General features: G+C 39.4%; 1 long non-coding RNA gene across 3 annotated transcripts in view; it reads left to right on the top strand.

Moving 5' to 3' along the window:
- The first annotated feature begins 520 nt into the window (after positions 1 to 520).
- LOC140486005 (uncharacterized) overlaps positions 521 to 17,014 on the top strand; it is a 52,219-nt gene continuing 35,725 nt past the window's right edge. The window contains exons 1-3 of one of the 3 annotated variants that reach the window (XR_011962498.1): positions 521 to 1,297; positions 1,718 to 1,775; positions 4,842 to 4,989. This is a non-coding gene — a long non-coding RNA (uncharacterized lncRNA). The remainder of the gene's footprint in view (positions 1,298 to 1,717; positions 1,776 to 4,841; positions 4,990 to 17,014) is intronic. The other 2 variants (XR_011962496.1, XR_011962497.1) reach the window with 2 other exon arrangements.

Genomic DNA, 17,014 nt, shown 5'->3' with positions numbered 1-17,014 from the left:
GCTGGTGCCTGGTTACTTGCGGTAAACGCCAATGGTCGCCGTACTGTACTTACTGTAGCCGGGCGGCTGGGAAACCCAGTTCGTCCGCCCCCCCCGGTTAACATCAGACTAAATTATACATCGACACATTTAAGATTAGTCTTGATGCCGCCCTGAAAATTTCAAAACACTTACCAAGCGGGACTGACTTCCGAGAGAAATGATAACGTGTATTTGGTTGGGGGGGGGGGGGTGAAAGAAGGTGGCATTTGACCAAGTAGGAAACTGTGGGAGTTCGAGATCGCCTCGCACTGTCACATACAATATAAAAAATAACTTTCCCCAGAATCAGCTATATTTGTGCGCATCTCCCCATTATCGCGTTGCCAATTTTTAAACATTGCACCAATTATAACTCCGCAGTCATTCGTTGCGACAAGCCACCGGATTCAACCGTTCAAGTCCCACTTTCCCCTTTCAGACACCCTATTGTTTTTTTTCCTCCCTCTCTGGACAAGGAGTAAATGAAAACAAACTTTAGGGGGTGCCGGAGGACAGCGAAGGAGGAAAGAGACGCGTCCCGCTCAAAACTTCTTTTAAAAAGTGCCAACTGACAAGACAGGAAAGAAAAAAAAACAAACCTGCTCATTCCACACTGGGCAGGGGATATGCTACGTTTATCCTTTTGCTCCTCTTATACTGGATTAATTATTTGAGGTGGGGGTTAAAGATAGAAAGAGAGCAAGGTCCCCTTGGTTACCGCCGGAGTTATCAGTATCCAAGCTGCTTTTACCTGTGTGTGAGCGGCTTGACTTCAGCATTAACCTTCCTCGCTTTTTCTGTCCCTCTCGCCTCATTACTTCTTCCCGTCTCTCTTCGACCCTCCTCAGTATTGTCTACTCTGCTGCTCTTCATCCTATGCAATCTGCATGTAGTGCTGCTGCTGCTGTGTTTTTTTCGCTTCAGTCGAAAATGGCGCCGAAAACCGAGATTCGACTCAAATTCGTTAGTAGCGGGGGAGGGGTGGGGAAGGTACGCGGCATGATGGGTAATAGCAGCTCCTCGCGCTGATAGTTTGAAATTGGGCTCCAACGGCAGCGGCGCAAGTTGCCGCCGCCGCCACTCGGCCAACGGTTCTTCACATCACAAAATAAGCTCCGCCACCAGTTTCCCTCCCTCCCTCCAACTTCTCACCGCGCTGACATTCACTCCAATGACGACCACTTCTTCAAACCATACCAAGTCCGAACGATTCAGCAATACACCAATTGCGCCGAGTTTCACATTGAATTTACCCAACTGGCCCTCGTCTTTGCAGGTCTGTTGGCTTTCTTTTTTTTGGGGTTTAAAAAGGGCTCTATTATGTTTCTGATGAATATTTACAAGTACGCAGTCCTGATCCGTTTCGTACTCGCAATAAAGGTTGGCGTCAATGAATTAGATTGGTGCGTTATTTTAGATGGCGATTAACTAGTTCATTCCCCGATATTCCCCCAACCCTTCGTCCGTGGAGGTTCTGTCAAACTTCCCGGTGTTTAGTGTATCATTTAGGAAAGATCTCGAAGCTTGTACCTGTGGCTCCACTTCTGCCTCCGTGTATTTGGTATGCATCTGGAGTTTGTGGGTACCACTCAACAATTGCGAAAATATGAAAAACATTGTTTGTAGTCATGGGAAACTTGGACTATTGGGGTCTCCAGAATGATTCAGACTTGCAATCTTTTACTGTATCGACTAGGATGACCATCTGTAATCATGAGCCCTACCAACCATCTGAATAGAGTGGCATCACTGAGGTAAGGCAAGAGATCAAGTAACTTATTAAGAGACGGGTAACCCTCTGAAAACAACTGTCTTACTGCAAATCTTGAAGTGCTAATAATCTGAAAGTGGCTACCAGGATGTAGGTTATTTGTTGCCAGTGGGCTAGAAGAAATGACTTCCAGTGTTTACATTGCCAGATTGCTGAAATCTTTTGAGCAAAGACCAGGGGTCCTAAACGTTTGCAGAAAGTGTTAGTTATTTCCTTGCCCACATTCATCTGGATAACGTGTACCATGGAACCTTGGATTATATAGAAAATTTAAAATCTGTTTTAGTTGAATTAGCCTATTTCAGTTGTTGCTACAGCTCAATATTGGTAGTCTGAATAGGATTTATTCAATAGGGTAAAAAAAATCACCTCTGAAAGATCTACACTTATTCAAAGCATGAATAGAACTAAATTATCAGGGTAAAGAACTTTTTGACAATTCAGTTGGTTGTGGTCCATTGGCTGAAGTATGAGCACCTATGCCTCCAGTGGGACACCATTGCACCATCGAGAATTTCCTGCGAAATCTGATCACTGAAACAATTCTAGATTTAAAAATCAATTTCTCCATTTACCTGAATGGAAATTTAATTTTAGAGCCCTACTGTTGCTGTAGTTAAAAACATTTTTTATTTAGCCATTGTTTTCATAAATTGTCCACAACTCTGTGCTACTTCACAAACACAGTACCAGATTAAATTATACACAAACAATTTTTATTAAAAAGTGGGGGTGGGAAAGAGAGAGGGCATGGAATGAACTCCTTTTCTAAAGTTAATTTGTGGCAGATGATTGTGGGTAAATTATCAATGACAAATGTGCCCTCACAACTAAGTGATTTGATTGCTTATTGTATTTGGCGAGTCATTTAAAAAAAAAAGTTGGAACTCAGTCAGCTTGGTCACTAAAGTAAAGAACAAGTTTAAAAACTATAATTTTCTCCAACTGACAAAGTGCATTAAAACTATATAGCATGTTGACTTCACTGGTGAAAGATTTGCATTTTTTCACACAAATGCATTCAAACCCTAACAATATTAGCAAGAGTTTCTTTGCAGTCACCCACCTATGAAAATGGTTGGTGGGGGGGAACAGTTGCGCAGATATACAGGAGAAGAGGTGGGTTAGACCGTAAGATTATAGAAGCAGAAGTAGGCCATTCAGTCCATCAAGTCTGCTCTGTCATTCATGACTGATCTCAATTCACCAACTTCACTTTCCTACCTTTTCCCCCATAACCCTAGATACAGTTTCTTTTTAAAAACGCTCTCAGCCCTAAATATTATCTAGGGACTCAGTTGACAGCCTTCTGCGATAAAGAATTCCACAAATTCACAAACACCCATCCCCTGACAAGAAATTCCTCACATTTTAAAATACATAAGCCCCTATTCTGATATAATGCTCTCTGCTTTATAAACATCTCCACAAGGGCAAACAATTCTTCCGCATCTATCCTATCAAGGGACCCAAGAATCTTGTGTATTCAATAAGGGTGCCTCATTGTTTTGTTTTCCAAAATGTACAGACTCAATCTATCTGACTTCAAGAAATCCCTCCACAACTGGCATCAGTCTAGGAAATCTTCCCTGAACCTGCCTTCCATTGCCAGCATCTTAGAAAAAGGGGCCCAAAATTGTTCGTATTCCAGCTGGAGTCTGACTAATGGGTTGTGTAGTTTTAGCAAAACTTCTGCTTTTATACTCCATTCCTTTTGAAATAAGGCCAACATTCCATTTGCCTTCCCAATAGTAGTTGAACTTGGATGCTAGCTTTTTGTGATTTATGGATGAAGACTCCCAAATACTTTGTTCTGTTGCATTCCTGCAGTCTTTCTCCATTTAAGTAATCTTCACCTTCCTACCAAAGTGCACCACTTCATATTTTTCAAATAATTTGATTTATATAGTAAATAATTGTGGCCCCAATGCTGATCAGTGGCACACCGCTAGTTAAGGACTGCCACCCTGAAAGTGTCTCCTTTATCTCAAATCCATTACTTAGCCAGTCATCTAGCCATGCTACCTTCAACACCAGGGACCCTAATCTTAGCTTATTAAATAATTGTATGGTACCTTATTAAATGAGTTATGAAAAGCCAAATATTATATCCACTGCTTGCACTCTATCCATCCTGTTTGCTGTCTCCTCAAAAGACTTTTAGTAAATTTGTCAGGCATGATTTCTTCTTCATGAAGCAATGGTGAATCTGCTTAATCAATGTTTTGTATTTCTAAATGCTCTGCTATTTCATCCTTTAACAGACTCACATTTTCCCAAAAATAGAAGTTAAACTAATTGGCCAATAACTATCTTATAAGAAAAAGTTTACATTTGCAGTTTTCCAATATTCTGGGATTTTTCCTGATCTAAGGATTACTAGAAGATTACTATCAAGGTATTCACTATCTCTGTAGCTAGTTCCTTTAATATCCTAGAATGTACTACACCAGGTTTGGGGCTTATTGGTCTTTAGTTGTAGTCATTTCCCAAGCACTGTCATCTAGTGATATTTGTTGTATATTTATTTTCTTTCCACCTTTTGCCCCTAGAACATTTAGTAATTTTGGAATGCTTTAGAGACGTGATGGGTGTTCAATATCATGCAGGGTCTCAGCTAAATAAATGGAGAGAAACTATTTGTACTTTCAAATGGAACAAGAATTCAAGGATGTGGATTTAAGATGATTGGTAAATGAACAAAAAGACTGCTTGAGGAAATTAGTCTTTTTGGGAAGAGAAAAAACACACAGCAAATGGTTAGGGCCTAAGAATGCATTGCATGTACGATGTCCACCAGTGGCTTCAAATGTGCAGTGAATAGGCACTCAAAAGGAAACAAAATGGCATGGCTTCTAGGATGGTACATGGGAGTGGGACTAGTTGAGTCACACTTGCATAATAAATCGGTATGGGCAAAACTATTCTTTGACCCAAGTGGTCGAAATATTCACATGCTAGTCAACAGACTAAGGTAACAATATAAAACCGACTGTAATCATTTTATATGAACATAGTAGTTAATGCTACACATTCTTTACAATTCCAGGGATTGTGTCCAGCTACATTTATGTCCAGTGGAGCATCATGCTGGACTGTTAAAGTCCTAATCACCACTTATCAGGACAGAAGTCAACAGGATTCAAAATGCTACACTTGACCCAATGTGAATTTGATAATTAAATTGAAAGCTTGAGGTTAGTAGTTGTAAATTCCATTTATAAACATATTAAAAACAAGTTATCATTGCTCTGAGGGAATAGTTTCTACTTCAGGAAACCAGAACTAAGAGGAGCGTTAGTACTGACAATGGTGTCAATATGGTTACAATTGGTTTCAGTTGAGAAGCAAGGTACAATTACACTCCTGCTTGTATTCTATTGGTCACCAATAGGAAAAAGCAGAAGTGTGAATTTGCAGGAAAAAGTTAGTAGTATAGGAGCACTATTTGAGTAGATTAGGATGGTAATATACTGTAAAGGGAACAGAAGAAAGCTTCTGAAGTGCATTTGGTAGCATGTTCTTTTGATCATTATGTTTTCAGGCCAACACAGATAGAAGCATTGCTAGATTTGAATCTGGGAAGTGAGGTGGGTCAAGAGATCAGAGCAATGTTTGGGGAACTGTGATCATAGTATTGTGGCTCACTATTGAAAGGACAAGGAGCAACTGTAGTTTAAAGATATTCAATTGGAAAAGGACCAATTTCATTGGGGTGAGATTAGACCTGGACAAGGTAAATTGGAATCAAATATTGCCAGGCATGGCTGTAACAAACTAATGGGCTGCATTGGAAATAAATTCTCAAAAACTGAGGAGAGAGAAAGGAAAGACAACCAATACCAAAACTCATTGCATGACAGGCGAAGCAGAAAATGACATGTATGACAGGTCTCAGGATGACACTAAGTGAGAAACAGGCAGAATATTGAAAGTTCAGGGGGGATATGAAAAAGAAACTAAGAAGAAACAAAATAAGAGGGAGCTATCAGAAAGGGGAATCCAAAAATCATCTATGGCAATTTAAATAGTAAGAAGGAAGAAAAATGAGAGCCATGAGGTTTCTAAGGTTAGATAGAGACAAACGGTTTTCAATGGCAGAAGGATCAAGAACCAAAGGATAGCAATTGAAGAAAATAACAAACGCAACTCAAGAAACAATTAAAAAAAATACAACCAAGTGGTTAGGATCTGAACTGCACTTAGTGTGGTGGTAACTAATTTAATCATTGCTTTTAAAATAAAATGGATTAGTACCCAAAGACAAAATCTGCAAGGTTTAGGAAAAGGGAGGGAAATTGGGGATGGCAGAGTTGCTTTAGCAAATAGCCAGCAGACAGGATGGGTTGAAAGCTTGAGGGCTCCAGTCATTCTATGATTCTGACACTAAAGCTAGTCACTAACAACATGTAACTAGAACCATTAACATTAGTGAAATATCTGAAGCTCTTTACAGAAAGAATAATAAACAAACCTGGAGCCAGAAGGAAATATTAAGGCCAATGACTAAAGTCTCTGTTAGTAGCAAGGCTTAAGGTACATCTTAAAAAGCAAAAAAGCAGTGGCTTCCAGAATTTTGGGCCTTGGAAGCTGAAGACATTGTCGCCAATTGAACAACTCTCATATCTCAAGTTGTAAGGTTCAAGGAAATTACTGAGACTTGAAGGATTGAGATGAGGAAGTGATTTCAGGGGAAAAAAATAGCATTTTATTAGTAAAAGGCATTGCTCGGGGGAAACTAGTCTAGGTCAATGAACACAAGGTATGGGTTAGAACATGAATAGCAGAACTTTAAAAAGTGACGAGATTAGATGGTAGAATGTTGAATCCTATACAGAACTGTTTGTTAGAGTTCTTTGATGAAGTGACCAGGAAGGTTGACAATGGCAGGGCATTAGTCCCAGTCTGTATGGATTTCAGTAAGGCCTTTGATAAGGTTTCACATAGTAGGCTGCTCAAGAAGGTTAGAGCACAGAATCCAGGAGGAGCTGGCAAATTGGATACACAATTCACTTGGTGGTAGGAAGCAGAGAGTAGTAGTGGAAGGATGTTTGTCGGACTAGAGGCCTGTGACTAGTGAAGTTCTCAGGGTTTGGTGTGGGCCCATTACGGTTTGTTATCTATCAATGATTTGGATGATAATGTACAAGGCCTGATTAGAAAGTTTGAAGATGCCACTAAAATTGGAGATATTGTGGGACAGTGAGGAAGATTGTCAGAAATTGCAGCAGAACCTTGATCAGCTGGGGAAATGGGCCAAGAAATAGAAAATGGAGATGAATATAGATCGGTGTGAGGTCTTGCATTTTGGAAAGTCAAATCAAGGTAAGAGTTCCATGGTGAATGGTAGGGCCTTAAGGAGTGCAGTGGAACAGAGGGACCTTGGTATTCGGGTTCACAGTTCTGAAAGTAGAGTCACAGGTAGACAGGGCAGTGAAGGAGGCCTTTGGCACACTGGCCTTCAGTCAGGGAGTTGGGAAGTTATGTTGCAATTGTACAAGTCTTTGTGGGGTCACACTTGGGAGTATTGCGTTCAGTTTTGGTCACCTTGCTATAGGAAGGTTATTAAACTGGAAGGAGTGCAGAAGAAATTTACAAGGATGTTGCCAGAACTCAAGGATTTGAGATATAGGGAGAGGTCAGACAAACTAGGACTTTCTTTGGAGTGTAGAAAACAAAGAAGGAGATCTTATAGAAGTGTATAAAATAATGAGAGGCATGGATAGGGTGAATGCACTCCGTCTTTTTCCCAGGGTTGAGGAATCAAGCACTAGAGGATGTCAGTTTAAGATTAGAAGGGAAAGAATAAAAGGGAACCTGAAGGGCAACTTTTTTTTTTAAATAAAGAAAAACACAGCATGATATGCATGTGGAATGAGTTGCCAGCAGAAGTGGTTGAGGCAGGTATACTAACAACATTTAAAAAGGCATTTGGACAAAAACATGGATAGGAAAGGTTTAGAAGGATATGGGCCAAGTACAGGAAAATGGGGTTAGCTGATGGACATTTTGGTTTGCATGGACCAGTTTGAGCCAAAGGGCCGGTCTCCTTGCTATAGGACTTGGACTTCATTCATAACTGCTTTGGGGTGCCGTTTTCTGAATTGGAAAAACGGCCATGCTTTGAAGGAAGCTAGTGTGTTCAAAATATAAAATGTTGTAGACATGTAGAAAAAGAATTGCCATTATTGTCACTGTCACAAGACAAAATTTATGACATTGAGAGCTATTTCAGTGTTGTGGCAGGGGGAGAAACTTGGAGAGATTCAGAGTTCTAGGATAAATGGGCATGAATTTGAGTTGACAGCATGTTTGAGGGCTTTGGAGAGGAAAGGGAGATTGGAAACCGGTTCATTAGTTAGCAAGCTCAGCTATGTCAAAGGTTACCCAGAGTAGACCGGCAATAAACAGCAGTTAGATGGTGGCATTTGAAAGCAGACAGCATGTTCATTTAGCAATGTAGGGAATATCAAAAACCTTCTGAATTGCTTATAAAATTTCAAGTTTTCTAATTACAGAAACATGATGAGTGTTTTTAAAAGGAATACATGAGAAAAACAGCAGCTGTTCAACCAGTTCTTGTTAAGTTACAAAAAGTGTCTTTACCCCAGTGCTATCATAGATTTTTTTTAATCAACTTGTTTAGACATGTTATAACATTTTTGAAGCAGGTGGAACTTGAAAGCAGACTATCTGGCCCCAGAGATAGGTATAGTATCACGGTCCCATAAGACCCTCAAAAACTTAAATGCCTCTGGCATTCTCAGATGGTCTCCCATCCAAAAGTATTAACCAGTCCAGAGTCTGGTTAACTTCAAAAAAATTCAGACCAAATAAGGTGTTTTCAAACTAGTATGGCAGTAGTCAGTGCTATTGAAGTTATTTTTAATGAACTTGTTTTCACATGTTATGACACTTTCAGGACTTGAACCTGGACCTCCTTGTCCAGAGGTAGGAACACTGTACTACAAGATTCCAAACACTGCACTTTGCCACAATGGGAACAAACCAGGGACCTTGAGATCTTCAGTATAACACTCTCCCAACTGAAATACTGATCATAATACTACTATACATTGGTCTAATTGAAATGTTAAGCAATTAAGGAGGAAGGAAAGAAGAGGGTGGAAGTGTGAGTGCACTCAATGGCAAATAGCTGAAGTTCCTCTTTATCACAAAAGAAATAATAGTTAAAATAATGCACCTACTGAAAGTCTGAATAATGCTGGAGAAACTCAACAAGTCTGGCCACATCTCTACAGTGAGAAACAGAGTTTGCATTTAGTTCAGAATAGTTCTTCAGAATGCTGGAGTGTCTTACTGGACTCAGAAAAATTAACTTTTTCTTTTCACAAATGCCGGATCTGCTATGTTTCTCCAGCATTGTTTGTCACAAAAATGTTTTATACAGTAAAGGGTTTCACCCCTTTCAGTCTTTTGCAGTGACCTTCAATGCTTTATATAGAGTTTTGCAAATGAGTTACAAGGATGCACAAACTCACTATAATTCGTTCTTTGCCTTGAAATGAAGCAAAAATGAGAAGAGCTCATGTAACTACGTAAAATACAATGAATAGAAAAGGTAAATTTGCAGCTTAGGTTAACACATGGCTTCAGGTCAAGGAAGCAAATATAAAGTGGCAAAATATGGTGGTGATTAATATAAGGATATACTTTCTCTTGCTAGACAGAATCAATATCTGGATATTCAGAATGCAGTGGTGGAGACAAAGTGATGCAATTGTTCTAGGCTGACAGCAGTGTAGTAGATTTCTATATTTACACTGGCTGTATGACCATTCTTGTCTTTTGAGATTTGTGCTTTGTTATCAAACAAGGGATGTAGACAGGAGTGAGTTTACTGTTGACAATTGTAATGGAACAGCTTTGACTTACCATAAATGTAAATTGGATATCAAACATTAAGACTATGTATTGTCTTAGCTTTACTCTTGTGATAGTATGAATATCCTATACCAAAATATCTTTTGAAAAATAAACCTATACTTATGAATTAATCTTTACGCTTTGGATAGCTTTAACTCCAGAACTAAGAAAAACAAAGGCTGTGAAGAAAATGAATTTTTTCCTCCTTGTCTGCAGCTTTTTACAGCTGACCACAACATTCTCCTCAACACCTAGCTGGGTAGGATTGCATGCCTATTTCCAGTCAGTCAGTCAATCACAAGAAATAGCTTTATCTTCTTGATCTGCACCATTATTCCCTGTTGCCAAAGAATCTAACCTGGGATCCCTCTATCCATATTTTGACTCAGCAGCAAAAAGCATGAGCATTTAAGCTGTTGAAAAATAACTGTCATCATTACCTCCTTTGAACCCTCTGTCTCCAAGCTCTAGGAGAACTTAACCAACACCTAGTACTAGAAAAGCAGAATCTTCCAATGAAATACTGGGAAGACCAAAAGAGGAAAAAGATTGTTTGCAATTTTGACGTTATATCTGAATCAGAGATGAACTCCCACCCACACATCCATTCCATCTCTAATTTTGCCCATTTCATATCCAACATTGCACAACTTTTCCCCACCTCCACTATCTACTGCAGAAATGCTCATCCATGTTTTAGTTACCTCAACTCAACTATTTTGAAAAAAGAAAATAATACAGGAATAGACCACTCAGTTCCTCAAGCTTGTTCTGCCATTCAATAAGGCAATGGCTGATCCGATCACTTTACAATCCCATCTACCTCAGGAACCTTTCACGCTTGCTTATCTAGAATCGATCTTCCTGAGGCTTAATAATGTTTCAAAGAGTTTGCTTTCACTTTTGAGGGAGGGAGTTGCAAAAAGACTCAATCCTGAGAGAAACAAGAAATTTCTATCCGTCTTAAATGGGGGACCCCGGTTGTAGATTTTTCAATAAAAGGAAACATTTTTTTACAAACACACTGTCAAGACCCCTCAGGATCTTACATTTCGAATCAAATCATCTCTCATTTTTTAATATTAGATTAGATTCCCTACAGTATGGAAACAGGCCCTATGGCCCAACAAGACCACACTGACCCTCCGAAGAGTGACCCACCCAGACCCATTCCCCGTATCTAACCCCCTGACTAATGCACCTCACACTATGGGCAATTTAGCATGGCCAATTCACCTAACCTGCACATTTTTGGACTGTGGGAGGAAACCCACGCAGACACAGGGAGAATGTGCCAACTCCACATAGACAGTCGCTCGAGGCTGGAATTCAGCCTGGGACCCTGCTGCTGAGGCAGCAGTGCTAACCACTGAGCCACCGTGCCGCCCCCAAACTCTAGTGGATACAAGCCTGGGTTGTCCAATCTTCTTCACAAGATGGCCCATCCAAACCAGGCATTAGTTGAGTGAAGGTTCACTAGACTGCTTCCAACACATTTACATCCTTCTGTAGCTCAGTAGACTAAACCATACACTGTTCTCCTGATATAGTTCCACTAATGCCTTGTATAGCTGAAGCACACAAACATTTCACATTCTACTAACAGTCAAGTCAAAACTCTGCAGTCTAAGCCCTAATTTCCATTCACCTGAAGCCTTGTACTTACTGATCAACACAGATTCGTGGATAAAAGAAATTTCAAACCCAGGAATTTTCTCTGGACGTGCCTCTTCTTAATTCTGTGATGTCCTCTGAAACCCTTCTATGCTTCACAAATTTTGGTAATCCAAATTTTAAATTATTCCATCATTTGATCGGGTCTTCAGGTGTCAAAAATCTAACCATCTGAATTCCTGAACTAAACCTCTGCCTCTTTTCCCCTTTTCAACTCAGACTTCTTAATTTTTAACTTTGACCTAGCAAATGATCATGGAGTAACATTGGGAGATATTGGGGGTCAGTGTGAAAAGTTTGTTTGTGGAATACTCCTGTGAAGCATTCTGGGACCTTACTGCATTAATGCAAAGAGGTTCTTAAATGCAGCCCATGATCAATGATAGCTGTGTTCCAATTCTATGTAGTTGGAAAACAAATTCTAATAGCTAGTATATGTTTGTTAATATTTGAGCAAACTGTACCAGTGCTTAGATAACCGTTTCAATGAATCCTTTCACGTTTGGAACGAATTCGAAGTCTCTATCGGAGAAGTGTTCTGTTTTGATCAGACCAATAGAAGGGGGGAGGGGATTCAATTTCATCAGAACGATCAACAGTGGTTCCGCTTTTAGATAGGAAGAAATTTCGTAGTTAATTGGAAACATAAATATTGTCTTGTCAACATTAAGACTGCTGGTGCGATAGTATAACCATAGGAATTTTCAAACATTAACTGTCCAGATTGTTGATTTTTTCCTGATAGCTAAAATGGTGCATGATACAGAAATACGCCCTTAAAATGCAAACAAACAAGATTGCGGAAAACGAACCGCTCACAAAAAGTGCCTCTAAATATGCCGTACCAACAACAACTTTTTACTAGTCTGTTTCAACAGGATGATGAGTGTAACCTGTAAGACAAAGTGTATTTCTAAACCAGACTTCACGAGACCTATTTTCTTTTCTTAAAAACACTGGGTCTTGTATTTGCTGTACCAAACTTCCACCAGAATAAACATTTTCGAGTATTAAGGACCTGCTCCTCAATCGTGCTTTGAGGTGCAGTCGTTTAACCACGGTGCTATTTGTAATATTTACACTTACAGCACCAATTTTTAACAGAACTACATTTGTAAATATTGTTTTTCCTAACTTTTAAAATAAAAATCCAACCCATCGTCAAGTAGTCCGATGATAATACGAACTTGGTTTGTACCGATACTTTCCGTTTATTTCATCCACACGCAGGCCTACTTGCCCAAGTTCTACTTTGAATCGATTATAAAACATAACATCCACCCTCTTCCAGTCTTAGTATTGTAAATGGCTTATTGTTTGGAACAAAGTACTCCGCGAAAGCGGATGTCCCACCCTCATGGCCACGCTGAACATTGATGATTGGGTCGGTGACGCCATCACTATCCTAATTTGGAATTTTCCCAGTTCTAAATTGACTATTGTATGGAAGTTCGGTCTGTCAATCTCCTTACGCAGAGTACCTCTGTGTATCAATGTAAATACGGTAGTATTATTGCTTCTCTACAATGTTGCCAGATTGCTTTATGTTACCTTAGCTAAGGTGTGCTGTGCTTACACATGCTGCATTATCCGAGGATGTTAATTTAATAACAGAGGTAAACGGAGAGCAGTCGTACGCTTATTCTCTTTTCCCTTACGTTTTAACCCGACTTCAAACAAACATAAATAAACAACGTATCATATTTCTCCAGTAATTACGGACATTCTAACATCAGTTCCACAGTTTAGTTCGATAGTAATATGCGGATTAAGAGTGGACAAATTATCTACATGAAAAATCGACAGAAACAAACCGGAGTATTATGTGCGAATGTCATTTTGCAGTAAAGAATTTTGTATCAGCTGTTTTAAAATTAAAGCTTGTAATTGCGTCATACCGTCGTTAGGCACAATTACTACAATCAAGTTGATGCCCGAAAGGGTACGATTTAATATACTCCAAACATGCACTGTTTAGGAATACGCTTCACACTCATCACATAAGTTGAACGCTCCACAACTAGTCTGTTTTGTATCTAAGTAATCTTTCAAGTACTGGACAAAAGAAACAACAGTCTTTGATAAAATTCACACAGGTACATGACTAAATACTTCCTGAGTTTTAATAGAAGAAAACAATGTGAGACACTTACTGACTCGCGAACATCTCATGTAATCCAAGTCTTAGAATGTGTACTCTTTAAAATAAAAACAACCTTCGCAAAAATATCAACGCTTATGTTTTCCCAACGTCAACATTTACCCTTTTATGCAGTTTCAGCAAGCTTCAAGGAAGTTGTCCTTTTGTTCTACTATTTATAGATTGCGTCAACATTGCGAAAAGGGTAGGCGGAGCGGTCCCTGCAAGAAAGCGCACAACACACGCGACCTGCCATCCAGTGTAGTAAACCAGCGGGTCAAATTATCCCACGTGTTTGTGATAAGCTTTGTAAAAGAAATCTATATCGCAGAGGCAAGGTTGCAAGGAACATTTTTTGCTATAAGGTCATATTGTTGTCATTACGGTTACTGTATTTTGAAAAGTCACACACACACCAGGTTATAGTCCAACAGGTTTATTTGAAAACACAAGCTGTGCAGTACTGTTCCTTCATCAGATGAAGTCACTGTTATCAGGCAACTCCATATCATTTTAAAAATGTGTATCTATATTTACATATACGTGCACATTTCGTGGAAAGGACTCAGTCAGTTCAAATACTCATTCGAAATCAGCAAACTTGTAAAATGTAACAGATGCTATTGTTTTAAATCAGCTATTATTAATGTTAATTTGTGACAGTTGTCATTGGTTAATAAGGTTATCAGAGATAACAAACACTGTTTAATAGGCTTAGTACCATAATGTCACTGTTGAATTTAAATATGTAGTGACATTTTAAAAATTATAATTTCACCCTATAATTTGATGTAAAACAAACTGAGTTATGAGTGGTGGTGGAAAAACACAGCAGGCCAGGCAGCATCCGAAGAGCAGGAGAATCGACGTTTTGGGCATAAGCTCGAAGAAGGGCTTATGCCCGAAACGTCGATTCTCCTGGTCCTCGGATGCTGCCTGGCCTGCTGTGTTTTTCCACCACCACATTTTTCAACTCTGGTCTCCAGTATCTGCAGTCCTCACTTTCTCCTGAGTTATGAGTATGTGTTGTTTGCAAATAATCTACACGATGCAATGCAACCTTCCTATCCTGTCAAATAATTTAGTAATGACAGTCAGCTTTTACTTATTGACTTCCATATAAGAGAAGAAAATTGTAGTAAATTGCTTGGCTTTGCATTGATGACAGTCATAACTTAGTGTCATAGTTGTCTAAAGCACAGAAGGTACATGTATTTATGCTTAATAGATTTAATAAGGCAGAGGGTTTTCCGGGTTTTTGTCTTTGTGATTGTGTTGATGTGCACTATGAGTCTTGGGCATGACATGACAATTATATTATATTTATTAATTTACAAATATAGTATTTAAGATTGTTTGGGAATATTGAATTACTAATCCTTAACTACCAGCACAGGAAGACTGCTAAATAAAAACCATTCTTTTAAATTCATAATGTATTTAATATAGCCACCAACAGAGCTGAGTTATTTAAGCTTTAGGGCTGCTTGGGACTCTGACATCACCTGCTGGACGTTGCTGTAGAATGTCAGCTCCTTATAAACATGAAAGGAGAAAAACAGATTTAACAATGTCAGGTGCCTTTTACACAGACAAATTTAACAATATTTAGCACAAAGTTTTGCATGAAGGCTGCATTTTAAAAAAATGTTCTGAAGCCCACAAGATGCAAATTTAAATAAAACACTGCAGATGAGCATTACACAATCAATGCAGTGTCATACACATCACCACTACACACCATAGCACTGCAACATCATGTGTCCAAATGCTGACACTCAAGGGAAACAGTAGCAATTAACACAAGAATGCACTTTGAGAGCATAGAAATGTGTGCTGGTAGCTGTTTTCTAATCCCTTGAGTAGTAGATAGGCAGGAGGCTGGAAGAACACAGCAAGCCAGGCAGCATCAGGAGGTGCAGAAATCGATGTTTTGGGTATAAGCTGCCTTCAGGATTGGGGATGGATGTGAGGGGAGCTGCAGATAAAGTGGGACGTGTGGGCAGGGTGGTGAAGTGGGGATAGGTGAAGATGGATTGGTCAATGGAATGGATGAATCCGATTGGTCGCAGGGAGCAGTGGAAGGCAGGGGGAGGAATGGGAAGAGAGTCAGGGGATGGGGAGGGAGGTTATTTGAAATTGGATAACTCAATGTTGTCCTCCAGGCTATAGGGTGCTCAGGTGGAAGCTAAGGTTTTGTTCCTCCAATAGAAGCTGTGGTTTGTTTTGGCAACGGAAGAGGCCAAGGATGGTCATGTCAGAAAGGGGGTCGTTGAGGGAATTGAAATGGGCAGTGACTGGGACCATTCCCTAAGTTTATGTTCTGTCTCTCTGCTGTAGAAAAGACTACATTGGGAACACCTGATGCAGTAAACTAGGTTGGAAGAGAGGCAGGTGAATGGTCGTTATATCTGAAATGTCGACTTCTCCACCTCCTGATGCTGTCTGTCCAGTTTGGATTCCAGCATCTGCAGTTTTTTTTTGTTTCTAATCCCTTGAGCCAATTTTTATTGTAAAGGGAGTAATTTACAACGAGGATTGCTGATATACATAGAATTTACAATCACACATCCTTTTAATATATTGGAACACCCCAAGGTACTTCACAAGACAATACAATAAATTAAGAAGCCAAGCCAAGGCAAGAGATAAAAAGAGGTAGATTTTAGTAAGTGCTTTAAAGGAGGAAAGTGAGAGGTGGAGAGGCAGATGAGGCAATTCCAAAACTTAGAACCTAGCCTTCTGAAAGCATTGACTATTGTTGAAGCAATTATAATGGAGAATGCGCAAACATGAGTGCAGTTAACATGTAATGTTGTAATATTGGGGGAGATTACAGAGATGAGGAAAGGTGTTGACAGTGCTTTTGGGAAGGAAGTTGGGAAGGAGGGAATTGAAAACAAGGATAAAACTGGGAACTAATGTCGGTCAGCAGGCACAGGGATTATGGGTAAGTGACTTACTGTGGGTTAAGTAACAATCAGTAAAGGTTAATGGGTAGAATGTGGGAATCCAGCTAAAAGAGTGATTGAATAATCAAGATGAGAAGTCACAAAGGCAACGATGAGGGTTTTTGTAAATCATCTGACAGCGTGAAGCCAAACATATCATAGAAGTAAGAACAAAGTACTGTGGAATTCTGAAGCAAACACAGAAAATGCTGATGAAACTCAGCATATCTGGCAGCATCTGGGGAGAGAGAAACAGAGTTAATGTTTTGAGTCCAGTATGACTTCTTTTGAACTCAGTAACAAATGTTACTGAAGAAGTACTGTGAACAGATGCAACATTAATAATAATTTTGAGTGTCAGTCAACTGTATGAAGTCACAGATGTAAAATCCAGTATAGATGGGTCAATATTTCACATTAGTTTCATTTGTTCATATGTGTATCTTTGTTATTGATTGAGACTCGCTTAGAAAGATAAATGTACTGGCATGTCTCATTATGCAAATTTTGAGAATGTTTATAGCTTAGGCTGAGGTTCAGGTTGTAAGCTTGCTCGCTGAGTTGGGAGGT

This window comes from Chiloscyllium punctatum, chromosome 15, assembly GCF_047496795.1.
Source record: "Chiloscyllium punctatum isolate Juve2018m chromosome 15, sChiPun1.3, whole genome shotgun sequence".
Lineage (NCBI taxonomy): Eukaryota > Metazoa > Chordata > Chondrichthyes > Orectolobiformes > Hemiscylliidae > Chiloscyllium > Chiloscyllium punctatum.
The sequence above is the reverse complement of the archived record's forward strand: the minus strand, read 5'-3'. Positions and strand labels throughout refer to the sequence as shown.